Source organism: Jatropha curcas, chromosome 9 (assembly GCF_041381405.1).
Source record: "Jatropha curcas cultivar XTBG-Jc1 chromosome 9, XTBG_Jcur_1.0, whole genome shotgun sequence".
In the NCBI taxonomy this organism is placed as follows: Eukaryota; Viridiplantae; Streptophyta; class Magnoliopsida; order Malpighiales; family Euphorbiaceae; genus Jatropha; species Jatropha curcas.
In genome coordinates, this window is record NC_143159.1 from 18,780,551 (window position 1) to 18,797,028 (window position 16,478).

The 16,478-nt window shown below is 40.8% G+C and overlaps 1 pseudogene; it reads right to left on the minus strand.

Annotated features, from left to right (window-relative positions):
* Window positions 1-1,802: 1,802 nt before the first annotated feature.
* LOC149493737 (uncharacterized) lies at window positions 1,803-7,792 on the minus strand (annotated as a pseudogene).
* Window positions 7,793-16,478: the final 8,686 nt, after the last annotated feature.

Sequence of the window (16,478 nt, forward strand, 5' to 3'; positions counted from 1 at the left end):
TATTGTGTTTCCTAGTTTAGATTTATTCCTAATTGGAGTAAATATTGTGTTTCCTAGTTTTGGTTTATTCCTATTCAGATTACTTCCTATATTGGAACAATTTTTTTGTATATATATAGTGGAGTAGAGGTTGAAAAAGATAATACAATAGAAAGAAATACAACATATTATTTCCTTTAATTTCTTCATGTATAACTAAACTGAGTTGCTTATACATGTAAGAGAATTAACGAAGGTGAAACATGATGGATATATCAGACATTGTTAGCAAATGCCTCAGTCTATCAGTATATAGTTGTTGGTTTGGAGCTTGTATGTGTTATCTAGATTGAATGAGGCAAAATTGTTATGATTTATAATGCAAAAGTGGTGATAGTTGGCAATAGCTTAGCTACTAGCCCTGGCAAGGCTAATCCCAACTTGTGTAGATTGTGATTCATTTTGAAGAGATTATGATAAATATGTTGTCATGTCAGTAAGAGTAATTAACAAGTCCAAAGAAAAATACATCATCTGTAAGTTTTGGTGAATCTTTTAGTTGATGTGCAAATGACCAATTAGTCTCTTGTAGATGACATAAAAAAAGAATTTTGTACACATGCATATTCCAATTTTCAGGGATAGACGTAGGGTTCAACATAGAGGGGGGCTAAGTATTTAAATGGACATACGATTGGTAATAATTAAAAAAAAAATTGCACTTTACCAAACAATAATCAACATTCATGCCAAAATATAATCAAAATGGAATTTAATAGCTCAAAAAAGAGCATGTCGCTTTGTTAAGTCACGAAAATCATCTATAATTGAATCTATAGTAAATTTTTTAGCAATGTCTTTTTCAATAAACAACATCAAACAATCAGAGAGGAATTCATCTTCAATCTTATTACGAAACTTGTTCTTAATTATGTTCATAGTTGAAAATGATCATTCCGTAGTAGCTGTAGAACCTGTAAGAGTTAGAATAAGAGTCAACACTCTATATACAAATGGATAAATCTCAGATTTTCTCGTTTTCACCATCCATTAACACAAATCTGAAATAGTTGACAGTGCTTCAGAATCAGAAAGTTGTCGCACATTATAAAAAAATGCTCAAGTTGCACCCTTAATTGCATCGTCTCTTATTCAGCAAAGTCTTGAGGATAAATTTTTTGTACCAGTTGACAAACGTCATCAATTTTGAATAATGCATGCATCTCCTTTGGATCTAAAGCTGAGCTAAGAATAAGCAATTTTGTGGTATGATCATTGAACTTATTATTCAACTCTTGCAATTGAGAATGAATAACAACATTGAAAATGTCGATTTTGTAATGATGCTCTATAGTAATTTCATCTTGTTGATGGTGAGCCCTTCCTCTTCTTGCAACACAATGAACATTCAAATCTGGGATAGTTATGTTGACTGATTCATAAAATATTTTACATTAGCAATTAAGTCATCCCATCCTTCATCTCTTAATTTTTGGAAGAGTAACTTAACAGATAAAACAAGATGCATTGCATTTAAATATCTTGAGATAGAAGTTATAAAGTTTGGCAGAGCAAATTTGAAATCTCAAGAATTCTTTCATAAGATGTAAAATAAAAATGAATTCAAAAGAGGTTAATGCCTCACAAGCCGCATCTGCATCTCCACATTGAGTTGAAGTAGCTTCATCATCAATTATATTCAATAGAACTTTACATGTTACACTGAACATATTAATCAAGCTAGAAATAGATCTCAAATGTGAACTCCATCGATTATCTCCTTGCCTTTGCAAGGTAACAATTTGATTATGTCCTTTTCCACTTTAAAGGTTATTAATTGCAAGTAAATTGGCAATTTTTGCAACATGAGCAACTTTTAGTTGATCATTACATTTACTTGATGCACCAACTATATTGATGATGGAACTTAACTTAGTAAAAAAAATGATGAATGGGGCTAACTTCTTTTGATGCAGCAACTAATGCTAATTGCAAACGATGTGCCATACAATGAACATAGTAAGCATAAGGGCATACACTTGAAATCAAAGCCTGTAACCCATTCCATTCTCCTCTCATATTAATTGTAACACCATAACCTTGTCCTCTAATGTTTTGAACATCAAGGTTATATTGAGAGAGAACAAAAAAGATTTCTTCTTTTAATGTTAGTGCAGCAGTGTCCTTAACATGAACAAGCCCAAAAAATGCTCTTTCAGGCATTTGTTTTTATCAGCAAATCTCAACACAATAGACATTTGCTCCCTTTTAAAATCATCTCGAGCTTCATCAATAATTATACAAAATTTAGTCATCATTAATTTTCTCTTGAATAACTTTTTTTTTACTAATTGAGAGGACTTGTAGAATTTCTTTTTGTATCCTTTGTGACGTATATAAAGCATTTTGTGGAGCTTTGTCTAAAACTTCTGCTATCTTATCATTGTAAGATGATATTGAATTTAATAACTGACAAAAAATTTTCTGATCTTAGCGATGTTTTAGTTTCATCATGACCTCTAAAAGCACACCCTTGAAATGCAAGCCACAAAACTGCATCAATTGAAGGCACCCTGAAGTTTACATCCTAATTCTACTTGGATTCGAAGCTTTCAATCGAGTTCTATCATCTTCAACTTGTTGAGGATGTAAATTGCTCAAACCCTTTTTGAATGTGTGAAGATTGATTCATGAGATATGCACATGCTATTTCAGCATTTCGATGAGGAAAAGTGAGATCTTTCCCAGCATTTCGATAAGGAGAAGTGAGATCTTTCCCAAGAGGAACAATCTTGACCACTTCTTACTTTTTTCTATTTTTGAAAATCCATTTACAATGAAATCATTTAATTCAGAAGGACCATTTTGCCTATGGAATATATAACAAGGTATACAAAATGTTGCATCTTTAGTAGGGGAATATTTCAACCATAATGAAAATAACTTAAACCGTGATGATTGAAAACTGGCTATTTCTTTTCCCTAGATTTTGGGTAGTATGAGAAAATGCATTGATATGGATCAGTCTGTTAGATTATTTAATAATCTATATGTGGCCCATGTGATTAAAGGGCTGGTTCTAATTAAGGTGGCCCAAAATGATGGTTATTGGGCTTAATGGATAAGGTTCAGTTAGGGTTTTTAATACCCTTCCTCTGCCTTATAAAAGATAAAGGAATCAACAGCTTAGGGTTAACACATAAAAGAAAAGAAAGAGTGTGATGACTACCTCAAACACATACGGTGATAGGTTGTTTGAGAGAGCGTGAAAAGAAACTCCTAGAAAGAAACTCCCGTAGCTGTTGATAATTCTCTAACCATAGAGAGAAAATTTACAGGCAAAAGGCCAGAGTGAAGAAACATAGATCTGCTGTTATGGTGAGAATCGAATTGCCGCAACGAGATAATCCATAACATAGATCTACTATTATGGATCAATGTAGGCTTCCGATTATTGTATATTCTGGTCAAACAAATTCTATGAATAATAGATCTAGGCTATATCAAAGTTTATTTAACATGTGGTATCAGAGCGTGTACCTGTTCTACATTTGTTTGATAGTGTTTTGTTTGGCTTAATTAATGAAAATTAATTTCGTATTGTGAAGTTGATTAATCTGGTATAAACGAAGCCAAAATTTTAGAAATTGAAAACTGTTTGTTTTCTTTATAAATTATTTTGCTGTTATTTATAAAGAAAGGTTATGACATCTTATTGTGTTATGTCGTTAAAGTTTTGAGATCTTAATTCAATCTCATAAAAGTTTTGCATAAATCAATGTTCAATGAATGGAAAACTTGTTAGTCACCGAAGTGGCCTTGTTTGGATTGTTTTAGACATTGATTTTGCAGTTTTCAATTGTTCATATTTGTGTGATGCCGTTAAATAACATGAAAGTTAAAATTGAACAATTGCGTTCATTGATTATAATTTGTTACGTTACCCAAAGGTAGACCATTAATTATAATCAATGGCATTAAAGAGACTTATCATTGGACTAATTAATATAAATGTATATCCAAAGATAACATGCATATTATATGGAGCATTATTGAATAGTTGAAAAAAAAAGTAACTGGATTCCAGAAAGGAGCACGGCGTGCTATGGACTTCCAGAGAAAAGCACGGGGCATGCTATAGTGAAGCACGGGCGTGCTTCTCTCTGAGTTGCATAAAGGTTAGCAAGTTGCTCTACATCAATGAAAGTTTGTTAAAGTATTTTCTTCTTGGCATCATTATTGATTAAAGCTATGCATTTAAATATTACCCAAAGGTGAATCTAGATGCATAATTAAGGTTATTATTTGTTTGAATCCATTTATGTTTACTCAAAGCATTAACGTATGAGAATATGTGTAATTGTTTTTCCTCGAAAACGCGAATTCTGTATTTTTGGTGTTATTACTTTGTTTTGGAAAAAGAGGTGATAAAACCTTTTTTGGATACGCGATGCCGATAAATCGGTCTTATAAATCATTTTAGTCGCCACCCATTATTTCTGCAATGGGACCGTTTCCATTTTTTATTTTAAAAGTGACTCCTTTTAACCCATTTTATTTAAGGCCAAATTATTTAAAAAGAAAACTGGTCAGGAGTATCAAGTACGATTCTAGGTAAGGGAATTAGGTACGTCGGCCCGTTGGAAGCCGACGCCTGGAAAACCGGCCTCTTTTAACCTACGATTTCTAATTGATTTTATTTTAGAAAAGCCAATTATTTAAACCCAACCCGAACAAATCGAACCGAGTTCCTATGTAGAAAATTATTTAATCGTCCCAAATAAGTTCATCCATTGCATCCATTCATAAATTAAGCATCACATCCATCATTCATCCACCATACATATCAAATAAAATTAAAAGACCCGCTCTTGCCTTATGGTTAAAGGCGGGCTACAAACCGAGTTTAATAATAACACCAATAATGAACAATAAGAAATAAATCCTAAAAAAAGAAAATCTCATAATCATCAATAATTAATTGATTTGGTTTGATTAAGACTCAATTTGCCCATTATTGGTCATTTTCCGGATTGGGATTAAAAATCTACTTAATGAAATAAGATTAAGACAAAATAACAAAAATAAACTGAGACTGGGAGACAGTCGCGTCACGCAGCTGTTCTGTGGAAGAATAGTCGCGTAGCGCAGCTCTTGTCTTTTATTCTAGAACTTGTAACAGTTGCGTCACGCAGCTGTTCTATGAAGAACAGTCGCGTGACGAAACTCTATCATTCGTGCTGGAACTTAGAACAGTCGAGTCACGCGGGTGTTCTATGAAGAACAGTCGCGTGACGGAACTCCTACCTACGTGACGGAACTGTTTGTGACTTATTCCAAATCCTCAGGTTTATTGATTATTTATTCTAGATATCACGTTAAATACAAATATGAGAATAAAAATACATACTGAGTATATAAACAGCTGCGTCACGCAGGTGGTCCGGTCCGAATCAAGGGCTTTTGGACATGAACAGCCGCGTCACGCAGGTAGTAGCTAAGTGACGCGACTGCTCTGGTCCGCAACTACCTTTCAAACTACTCTTTTTTTACGTTTCTTTTTTGTCCAAAGTGATTAGAACAAACCCAGAAAGGTTCAACAATAGGCAAACTTACATTTTATCAATGGCAAATCAATTAAACAATATGAAAATGAGATTTTTAAGAGATAAAATGCCAGAAATGAAAAAGAAAAGTTAGAATCGTTACCTAGCCCTCAGATTCGAGGATTGCATACACTGAGATTGATTTAGAGACGTTGTTTCACGATTCCAGAAGTGTGGTTGTCGAACTTTTCACAGAACCAAGTGTTTTCTCTCTTTTTCTTTCTTTCTTTTCTTATATTTTTTATATTTCTTGGTTTCAAAACTAAATGGTTAATGGTTTGATCTTCCTCAAGTTTACTCACTTGAGTTCTCGGGGAAGAAAACCTAGCCGTTTTAGTCGAAAACTTAGTTTTTTAGCTTTAGGATTTTTAGAGAAAAAATGAGATAAAGTGCCAAAAGTCCCGTTTTTGCTGTAAAATGTTGTATTTATATGGCTAGGGCAACAGAGCAGTCGCGTCACGCGGGTAGAAGCTGCGTGACGCACCCGTAAGACGGGTGACGCGACTTACTTTTCGTACAATTGCCGCGTATCCATACAAACAGTGCAGGCCATTGCACGGGCGCGCGCCAGAGGTGTCAGTCCTGTTAGAGCTGCGTGACGCAGCTAAGAGTGCCGTCTCGCAGGTATTAGCTGCGTGACGCAGCCCTAACACGGGTCAGGCTCCTTTGGGCGGTTTGGTTCAATTTTTGGTTCAAACACTTCTGGTTTATCGTGATACCTTATCCCTTGTCCTCATATCATCATCGGGTCAGGTGGAGGCATAAAATTACGCATCAACAGTTTGCCCCCCCACTTTATCATTAATCGTATAAACAATTAATGTTAAAGTGGTCCATTGACGCGCCTTCTATCAGGCAATCATCTCCGAAGCTCGGTTTGATCGGCTTGGAAAGATGCTGAATTAATCATCTGGTCACCTCCTAAGCTCGGTTTGATCGGCTTTGTCGGTTTCCATCCAACATGTGAATGACTTCAAAGCTCGGTTTGATCGGCTTGGAAGACACCTTCGGGGCTCGGTTTGATCGGCCTGAAGGACTTTGAATGTTTGGTCACCTTCTCAGCTCGGTTTGATCGGCTTCATTGGTTCCTATGGAATCTGAAGGGGCATCCTCGAAGCTCGGTTTGATCGGTTCGAAAGATGTTGATTTGATGACAAAGTCTTCGAAGCTCGGTTTGATCGGCTTGAAGAGCTTTGATCTGGCCACCTACTCAGCTCGGTTTGGTCGGCTTTGTCAGCTCCAGTCGGTTTAGAAAAGGCATCCTCAAGGCTCGGTTTGATCGGCCCGAAAGATGTCGATTTTACCTTGGTCAACTTCGCAATTCATCATCATTGACCGGGAGGAAATTTCAAATAGCTTCGCAACGCACCATCACTGTTTTGAAATTGTTCTGATTAGCTTCGCAATGCACCATCACTAATCAGAAGGACCTATCGGCTTCGAAAAACCATCACCGGTTGGCCTGAAAAATTGTTTATAAGAAGAAGAGCAATATCCGTGTGCAAACGGACCTTGCCTTTTGTTAGAAAAATATTGGAACGTCATATGTTCCCATGCAAAGATTCACATTAAGGCAAAAGGTTATACTTTTGCCCCCAGTCCGGAATTTCGGCCTAGGACCAAAAATATCCACTTTTGTAGGCATATCTTAATCATTTTGCAAAAAAATTGTAGCAAAAATTTCGTTTCGGCATAAAAGATTTAACAAAACTTGTTATCTGCATTTTCCAGTATGCCTTTTATGATATAGTGGTTGAAAGAAAACTTACCTGAGGGTAATCTGGCAATTTGATGCTCCTGCCCCTGTGCGGTGAGTAGACAAAAATTGCTGAAGTGTACGAGCCGCACATCGACGTCAAATTGCCGAAATGGACCATTGTGGGCTTTTTGAAATGGGCCGTGTGGGCCTGTTGGTCTCGGAAAGAGGTAACGGGCCCAATGCTCTTTTTGGGCTTGGAAGAATGGGCCTGGGCCCAACTTGCTCACTATAAGTAACGTTTATTCTTAAACGATTTAGTTTCACTTATCACAAACCCTAAGCAATTGAGAATTCTCTAAACTTTCAACCAAAAAGATGTCTCAGATTTCAGAAATCCCTGCTTCTGCTTACACTCCTGAGATGGAGAACCTCGGGGCCCTACCCGAAATCCCGACCTTTGACGGCGAACCAGTGCCGGTGAGCCGGAATCCACTAACCCCCGGGACATGGCCGTTGCAGCTCCTTCCGTCGCCGGGTATGGAGTTCGCAGTCCGGTACGAGATGAGCCAGATGCACGGCTTTCAATCCGAGGTAAGTAAAAATTTTCTCAATTTTACTGCTTTTGATCCGTAGCTGTAGCAATAGGACTATGTTTTTATGTTTATGCCTGCGTCAACAGTCGCGTCACGCAGGTAGGAGTTGCGTGGCGCGGCTGTTCTTCCATGAACAGTTGCGTGATGTAGCTGTTCTTGAATGAACAGTTGCGTGACGCAACTGTTCGAGGCGCCAGAAACCCTAGCTTGCCTTGAACCTTAGAATCGACCCTTTTTATTGCATTAAAACTTGATTTGTTGACATTTGATTGTTGGTAGCTCTAAGCGACTTGATTTTGCCCTGAAAATTGTATGAAAACAACACAGACATAGTGAAATTAGATTGAAATTGAATTACTGCGTACCTTCGACAGTTGCGTCACACAGCTGTTCTTTGGAAGAACAGTTGCGTGACGCGACTGTTCATCAACGAGTAAGAGTCTTGAACAGTTGCGTGACGCAGCTACCAAGATGCATGGCGCGACTTTGTGGTTGCGTGGCGCATCTGTTCTTAGGGCAACATATTTCAAACAGTTGCGTGACGCAGCTGAGGAGTGGCGTGACGCGAGTGCAGAGATGCGCTACGCAGCTGTACTTCTAGGTGCGCAACTTAGGCAAAGCTGCGTGACGCGACTACGTAGACGCGTGACGCGATTTTGTAGTTGCATGACGCAGCTACGGTTCAAACCGAAATTTGGTCTTATTCATTTTCCTGCCATATAAGAAGATAAATAATTGTTAGTATCGTACTTATTGAAATTGAAATTTTTCCTTACAGGTTAATCTGGGCAAGGCCCGCTCGGGTGGATCGGCCACTGATGCTTCCGCTTTTTGGGACTTATTGGACCCTCCTATGCGGGCCCGGGTCATTGCTGCTGGCTTCGGGGATTACGCTGCAGGATTGCGCCGCACGCAGCCTCGTTTCCCGCCCACTATGCGATATGCATTGATGGAGCGGTGGAACGACTGTACGCACACCTTCGTGTTCGGGTTCGGCGAGATGACTCTCACACCCGTAGACTACGCTGCTATTACTGGCCTGCGCTTCACTGGTCCAGTTCCCCAGCTGGACGCTCGATACCAGACGGTCGCTCTCGGTGCCCAGCTGGTCCGTTCCTTGCTCGGTGTCACCTCACAGACTCGGTACACCGTGCAGGGATGTATGTCCTATGAGATGGTCTTCCGGTTCTGGGCTGAGAGGATCAGGACCCATTTGGAGGCTTGGAGGGAGTTGCCGAAGGAGGCCCGACTTGCTGCTCCTGCGTATACTCGGGAGGAGAGGGACCAGGCTGCTCGGTCCTTCTTATTCTACATCATCTCATCCCAGCTGCAATGCACCTCCCAGAATAAGGGAGACACGGCGGTGCTGGCATGTCTTCGAGATCTGAGCCAGGTCGGGTCCTTCGACTGGGCCATACTCCATTTGGCTCATCTCTATCACGGTCTGGATGTCTGGACCCGTGGTAGCGGTGAGTCGAACTAGCTGTTCATCCGGCCTCTGGAGGTAACATTCTTTCACTCTTCACCTTTTTATTCGTCATTATCAATTGTCCAACTAACTGATGTCATTTCTTTCTCTGCTGTAGGTATGGTCCTATAAGTACTGCATCTACCCGGGCGGTCCGAGCAGTGACTCTCCCGTCGAGTCCAGGAGGATTCCTCGCTATCTGGCCCACTGTCATCACACTTATGCCAGTAGCGAGGATCTCGAGTATTGGCGAAGCTTCCTTAATGACCGGGAGCTATCTGATGTGAGTACAGAAAGAACCTCTGAATCTTTAGCTTATCTTCTTTTCTCCTTTTATTTTAATACACAACAAATACTGATTTCTCCTTCTTTTGTAGCTGTCCCTGACTCCATGGGACTGCGAGGCCTGGCGGACCTACCCGGGCCGAGAGGTGGCTGAGTTCCACACCCGGTCGAGGCTGCTGATGCGAGGATACGGGGCCGACCGCTACTTCCTCGGAGAGAGAGTCTTTGACACTCCGGTAGCTCCAGTACAGCGGAGGGTGCCTCATGCCCCTCCTCGGCATATGTGTATCCTGGAGGGCTTGACCCGGGAGGACCTGGAGGTGGAGTACAGAGGCTTCTCGGTGAACGATTTCCTGTCCGTCGGTGACTTCCCCTCCGTCGGTGACTTCCCCTCTTACTTCGCCTCTTGAATGCAGGCGCGGCTTCCCGAGATTCTTGAGTATACTCAGGTAACTTTTCTGATCTTCGGTCTTATTTACTTTCCTTATTGTTTTCACTGTTTCAGATCACTGATACCATCATTTCCCCTGTAACTGAATGCAGGAGCGGAAGACGCATAAGACTGCGGCTTACTACCGAGCAGAGGCAGCGACTGAGGCAGGTGGCACAGCTGCTCCGGCTGGACCGACCGGTGTAGTGCTGGGAGATGTCCCGTTCCCACCGGGTATGGAGGTGGTGTTGGATCCTAGTCTAGGCTTGGGATCTGGCATCGTTATTCCTGCTGATCTTCGACAGGCTCCTCCTCCGATGCAGCTGGACCCTGAGCACGCTACACATGTAAGTCATAAACCGAATTTACAAAGTTAGAAGCACCTTACCTGAATAGTTTTTTTTTTAATGGATGTTTCTTGTTCACAGGTGCCGGCCCAGCGGTATCAGGAGATCTGCCAGCGGTTCGGGTTTGCCCGATCCTACATCGGTCGGCTGTACTCCGAGCGGCATGAACTGGTATGAATTTTTGCATATTTACCTCTTCCTTTTTTGCCTCTTGTTTTTCGTAAACCTTCTTACATATCTTTGCTTTTACAGGACTTGGAGAACGAGAGGTTGCGGAGGCATCAGTCCCGCCAGTCCAGCGCTGTGAGCCGACTTCAGGCAGAGGTACAGCGGCTTCGGACGAAGCTGGAGGTTAAGGTCATCCCGCTTGACTCTTCCGAGGAGCATGAGGACGGCTCTTCTTCTGATGATGCTCCTCCATCTCCACCCCCTCCGGCTGCTGCTGGTCCGAGCCGTAGGCGGCGGTAGTCCTGCTCCGCATCTCAACCATTTTTGGACATTTTTAAACATTTTGAACATTTAGTAGTATTATTTTTTTTTTGATGGTTGTACAGTCACATCATTATCATTATTTATTATTATATTTTTTGGTATTATTTACATTTTTATAATATTTTTCTTTTATTATATTGTTGTATGTGTTTATATTTTACAACTGTGAAGTCTTATTCCTGCAAAAATAAAACACAAATACAAAAACACGAAAAAGAGGACGGTGTCCCGTTTATTTGCAAAAGCGGTCCACCTTGTTAGTGATCCATGGACCAATTTATTATAAATGAAATGAAATAAATAAGTAAACAAATGAATAAAACAATGGATTTAGAATATAATACGACAAAAATCAATTACTAAATAACAGTGGATCGTATCACTTACCTGACAGGGCGATTAACGCTGTCATAAAGATTCAACCTCCTCTTTGTACAAACTGTCCCTTTTATTAATGCCAGCTTAAATATCTAGTAGTTAGCACTATCTATGCATAAATGCTCCTCACTGACTATGGACAGTATGACATCATGTCGAGTAATGACGGTGGTTCGTTCGCCAGATCCTTACATCTTTATAAATGAAGGTCTCCTTTTGTGGTTTCTTCATAATCAGCATTCAAAACAAATCCATTCCTAAGATAATCCTTTTCATGGCTTTCAGAAACCAAGTTTCATCATTCGTCCAATCCATCTCTGATGACTTATGGCAGATTCCCCCTATGGACCAACTTGCCTGGTTGAAATATTTCAAAGATCTAAAACCTAATCATGGCTTCTTATCTTGGCTTGTTGCACGTTTCAATCCTAACACCATGGTTTTCCGATTTGAAGACGTTGAAATAACTCCGACCTATGAGGAGCTATGTGCTGTGATGGACCACCATCCTGAACAAAATGAAACTCCGGCCCTGCCCCGGGGTCCTAGACACGATCTAGCTGAGATTGCGGCCTTGTGTCCGGTTTACCTTCCCGGTGGTATAAATGCGAATCAGGGTTTACCTTTAGAACCTTTTCTTAACAAGGTTCTGGCCATGGATCTGGATCCTTCTTGGATTCGAGCTTGCTGCTTCTTGTTGCTGAATGTGTATGTCATGAAAAATCGTCAACCCGGAATTGGAGATTTCCAACTTCTGACAGTCGTTCGTGACATGCAATTGTACCATCATACTGTCTTTATGATGATCATGGGAGAAACAATGTGTTGGGCCAGGGATATCGCCCTTCACATCACCGACTTCAATGTCCATCATCGCGGTTGTCCACTGCTATTGCAAGTCTGGGCTCTAGACAAATTAAGCCTGATTCCTGCAGTTCCAGCTCGCTTAATTCCAACCTACGGGGCTGCCATTTTTCAGTCTCGGTCTCGAAGACGCTTTGATTTTGGTGATAACCCTACTATTCGGTGGACTTGTCCTTGGTGGAGGATTAGATTGGTCACGACCGGAAGTATGAATCTCAACTATGTGTTGTATGCCAGTCTAGACCGTTCCATGGCCTATTTCCCTGACAGGATCAGCCGTCAGTATGGGATGATACAGCGTGTTCCCCGAATCCATAACTTCGAGAGCGGTCTGATAACATCACATCTGTTGACCAATTTGGCTGACCGTTGGCGAAATCGAAACACTGTGTATTTAGATGAAGGGACGATGCAAGACAACGTGACCCCCGCATATGTCAACTGGTTCTTTACCCCATAATGATGTCATGCTATGTGAAGGTTGGCCTCTGCTGATAGGCCCTACTAGAATAATTTGTCGTCTTTTCTTTTTTTCTTTTGTACTCGGGCCATGAGCTTTTATTCAAATGTATCTGCCCTCCTTTTAATTAATGATCCTAATGATCCTGTCTTTATTAATTCCTGTTTCTTGCAGACATGAATCAACAACATACAACAAACTTTTTCCTTTGGAATTATTTGTTGCGTTAGTTATTTGGGCCTCCTGCCCTTGGATTGACAAATGAAAGCTCATGAAGAAGAGGTTATTCTGCAAAAACAAAAGCTTACGCTTGGAAACAACAAAGAATGGAGTGACAATTTTATTACCTGCACAAATCAAATAAAAATAACAAGTGTAACTCCTTTATGTATGCATGAACCTATGCAAGTGCTAAGGTTTATTCATGGTTTTATATTGATCTTTCCAGGGAAATCACTGAGAAAATGGTGCTCGTCCCCCTGATCAACGTCTTAAAAGAGTTCATTGTTTAGGCAGGGCCAACAACCGGAACATCTTATCTCAAATGAGTCGATCTTGGATCAAATAAGCAGAGAGGAAGGTTTTGCATCCTTCGACCATAACCCCGGAACAGGAAGAAAAGTTTTGAACTTCAAATCTTTTATTAATCTTTCTTCTTTTCAACATTATACAGAAGTAAAGAAAGTTTATTCTAATACAATGGTCATTTGCTCTAACTACTCGATTTCCTATTCTCCTTCAAGTCGGGTTGATGGCGTTGAGCAACCAATCACACATTTATCACGAACGCATGGCATGAATTCTGCATTTAAACTAAGCACCACACGTTGATCTTGAAAATTTTATTTTATATATTTTTTTTATGCTCTAATTTTTGCCTAGGCCGCCCTTTCGGGTTTTCAACCTAGCAAGCTTAATTCTTGCCTAAGCCGCCCTTTCGGGTTTTCAACTTAGCTAAAGATTTTTTTTTTTCGAAATCATCATTTCAGACGTAGAATCTTTTCATTTGGTCTTGATTGACAATTCGATTAACAGGTTCTCCTTCCATAGTGACCAATTCAGCGGCGCCTTTTGCTAATAGTTTGTGAACTCTGAACGGTCCATGCCAGTTGGGTTTAAATTTCCCACCAGGATGATTCTGGGCTTCGTGATCCAATAATCTGATCAAAACCAGATCTCCGTTCCTTACTGCCCTTGGATGTACTCGTTTATCGTAGAAACGAGTAATTCTTCTTTTTCTCATTTGATCCTGGAATCGAGCATTCAGTCTTTTCCCGTCTAAGAGCGCCAAATCTTCATATCTCTTCTTGACCCATTCCTCTTCGGTCAGACCAGCTTCTACCAAAACCCTGAGAGACTTCTTTTCGAGCTCTATCGGTAACACTGCCTCCATTCCGTATACAAGTTCGAAAGGAGAAGCTCCGTTTACTGATTTGAATGTAGTGCGATGCCCCCAGAGCGCGAAAGGAAGTTTCTCAGCCCAGCTTCTGTACCTTTCACACATCTTTGACAAGATTCTTTTGATCTCCTTATTCGCAGCTTCTACTGCGCCATTAGCCTGAGGGCGATAAGGAGAAGAATGGTGATGCTCAACCTTGTATCTATAAAGCAATTGGCCAACATCTGCCTGAAAATGAGAGCCATTATCCGTAACTATGTGATGGGGAACACCATAGTGACAGAAAACATTATGTTCGATGAATCTAGCTACATGTTTGGCAGTTAAGGTTTTGTAAGATTGAGCCTCAATCCATCTAGAGAAGTAGTCAACTGCAACCAATATATACTGATGGCCGTTGGATGCTGCTGGTGAAATTTTGCCGATGACGTCTATACCCCATGCAGAAAAAGGCCAGGAAGGAGTTGTCGGATGAAGTTCAACAGCAGGTAAGTGGCTTTTATTATCATGATATTGGCAAACTTTGCAATGACGCACATACTGAACACAGTCACCTTCCATCTTCATCCAGAAATAACCCTGCCTTATGATTTTTCTTGCTAAGCTCATGCCGCTTAAATGAGTACCGCAAACTCCTTCATGCACCTTCCTCATTATGTCTTCTCCTTCTCTCTTACTCACACATCTCAGCAACATTCCATCCCAAGCTCTTCTGTAGAGTTCACCATCGGCTAGAACATAATTCAGAGCCATTTTTCTGAGAACTGCACGGTCTTCTTTCGTAGCATCATCAGAAAAAGTACCATCTTTCATGTACCTCAGGATATCCGTGAACCATGGTTCTTCCTCCGACTCTATCTGGTTCACGAAATGTTCTTTATAGCACGGGATATTGGCTGTGGTAATGATAAATGGCTTCTTCAAAACTTTACTCAAATCTTGCCAAGCCGATGCTAAGTTTGCCAAGGCGTCTGGAATTCTATTATAGGTTCTTCCTATGTGAGTGAAAGTGATCTTGTCTAATAGTGCTGCCTTTTTCAATAAGTACTCAACATAGGGCTTCAGTCTTTCTTCCTCTACCTTCCATCTCTCGTTAGCATGTTCAATAACCAATAACGAATCTCCTATTACTTCGACCTCCTTAGCACCAGATGCAAGGAGAGCTTCCATCCCCATGATGCATGCTTCATATTCCACCATGTTATTAGTGACCGGGAACAACAGCCTCTTGCACATCGTGGTAACCTCGCCATTAGGTGCTTCAATTACGATACCAGCTCCGGCTCCATTTCTGTTGGCTGATCCATCAAAATACAATCTCCAAGCTCCTGTTTCGATACAGAGTAGGTACTCATCCGGAAACTCCAATTCCCAAGGTTCATCACTTGCAATTGGATTTTCTGCCAGGAATTCTGCTACAGCCCGACCTTTGACCATTTTCTTCGTTAGAAATTCTGCATCCACGCTAGACATCTGAATTAACCACTTAGACAACCGTCCCTCTAAAGTAGGCGTTTTCTGCAAATACTTCAGAGGATCAATTTTGGAGACAAAAGTGACCTTGAAGGAATCAAAGTAAGGCCACAACTTCTTTATCGACCATACTACTGCCATGCATGTTTTCTCCACCAAGTTGTACTTCTCCTCTATAGGCAGTAGTTTCTTGCTAATGTAATAAATGGCCTTTTCTACTCCACCGGCGTCCGGCTGTACCAACATTGATCCAATTCTCGCATCTTCTACAAATGGATACAAGATTAGAGGTTCTCCTGGTCTTGGTGAACTGAGCACCGGTGGATTCATCAAGTATTTCTTTATGTGGTCAAACGCCTTCTGGCAGTCCTCGTTCCACTTGACTGGTTGATTCTTCTTCAGTAGCTTGAAAATTGGGGCACAGGTGATGGATAACCTCGAAATAAACCTGCTGATATACTGGATCTTACCTAGGAAGCTTCTCACCTGACGTTCTGTTATTGGCGGTTCCATGTCCTGAATGGCTTTTATTTTGTCGGGGTTAACCTCAATCCCGTTAGGTCCTACAACGAAACCTAACAACGTCCCCTTCGTTACTTTGAATACGCACTTCTTGGGATTGAGTCTCAAGTTGTACTGCTTGACCCGTGCGAAGAACTTTTCCAACATATCTGCATGTTCTTCCTGTGTTTTTGTCATGATCACCATGTCGTCCACAAATACTTCTAACCCTTTATGGATCATATCATGAAACAATGTGGTAGCCATTCTCTGGTATGTTGCCCCAGCGTTCTTCAATCCAAATGGCATTACCTTATAGCAAAATGTTCCAAAATCCGTGGTGAAGGCCGTCTTGTGCTTGTCCACTAAAGCCATCAGTATTTGATTGTATCCGGAGAACCCGTCCATAATAGAATAACATCTCATTCCGGCAGCGCTATCGATCAAAACATCTATGTGCGGAAGTGGAAAGTCATCTTTAGGTGAGGCTTTATTCAAGTCCCT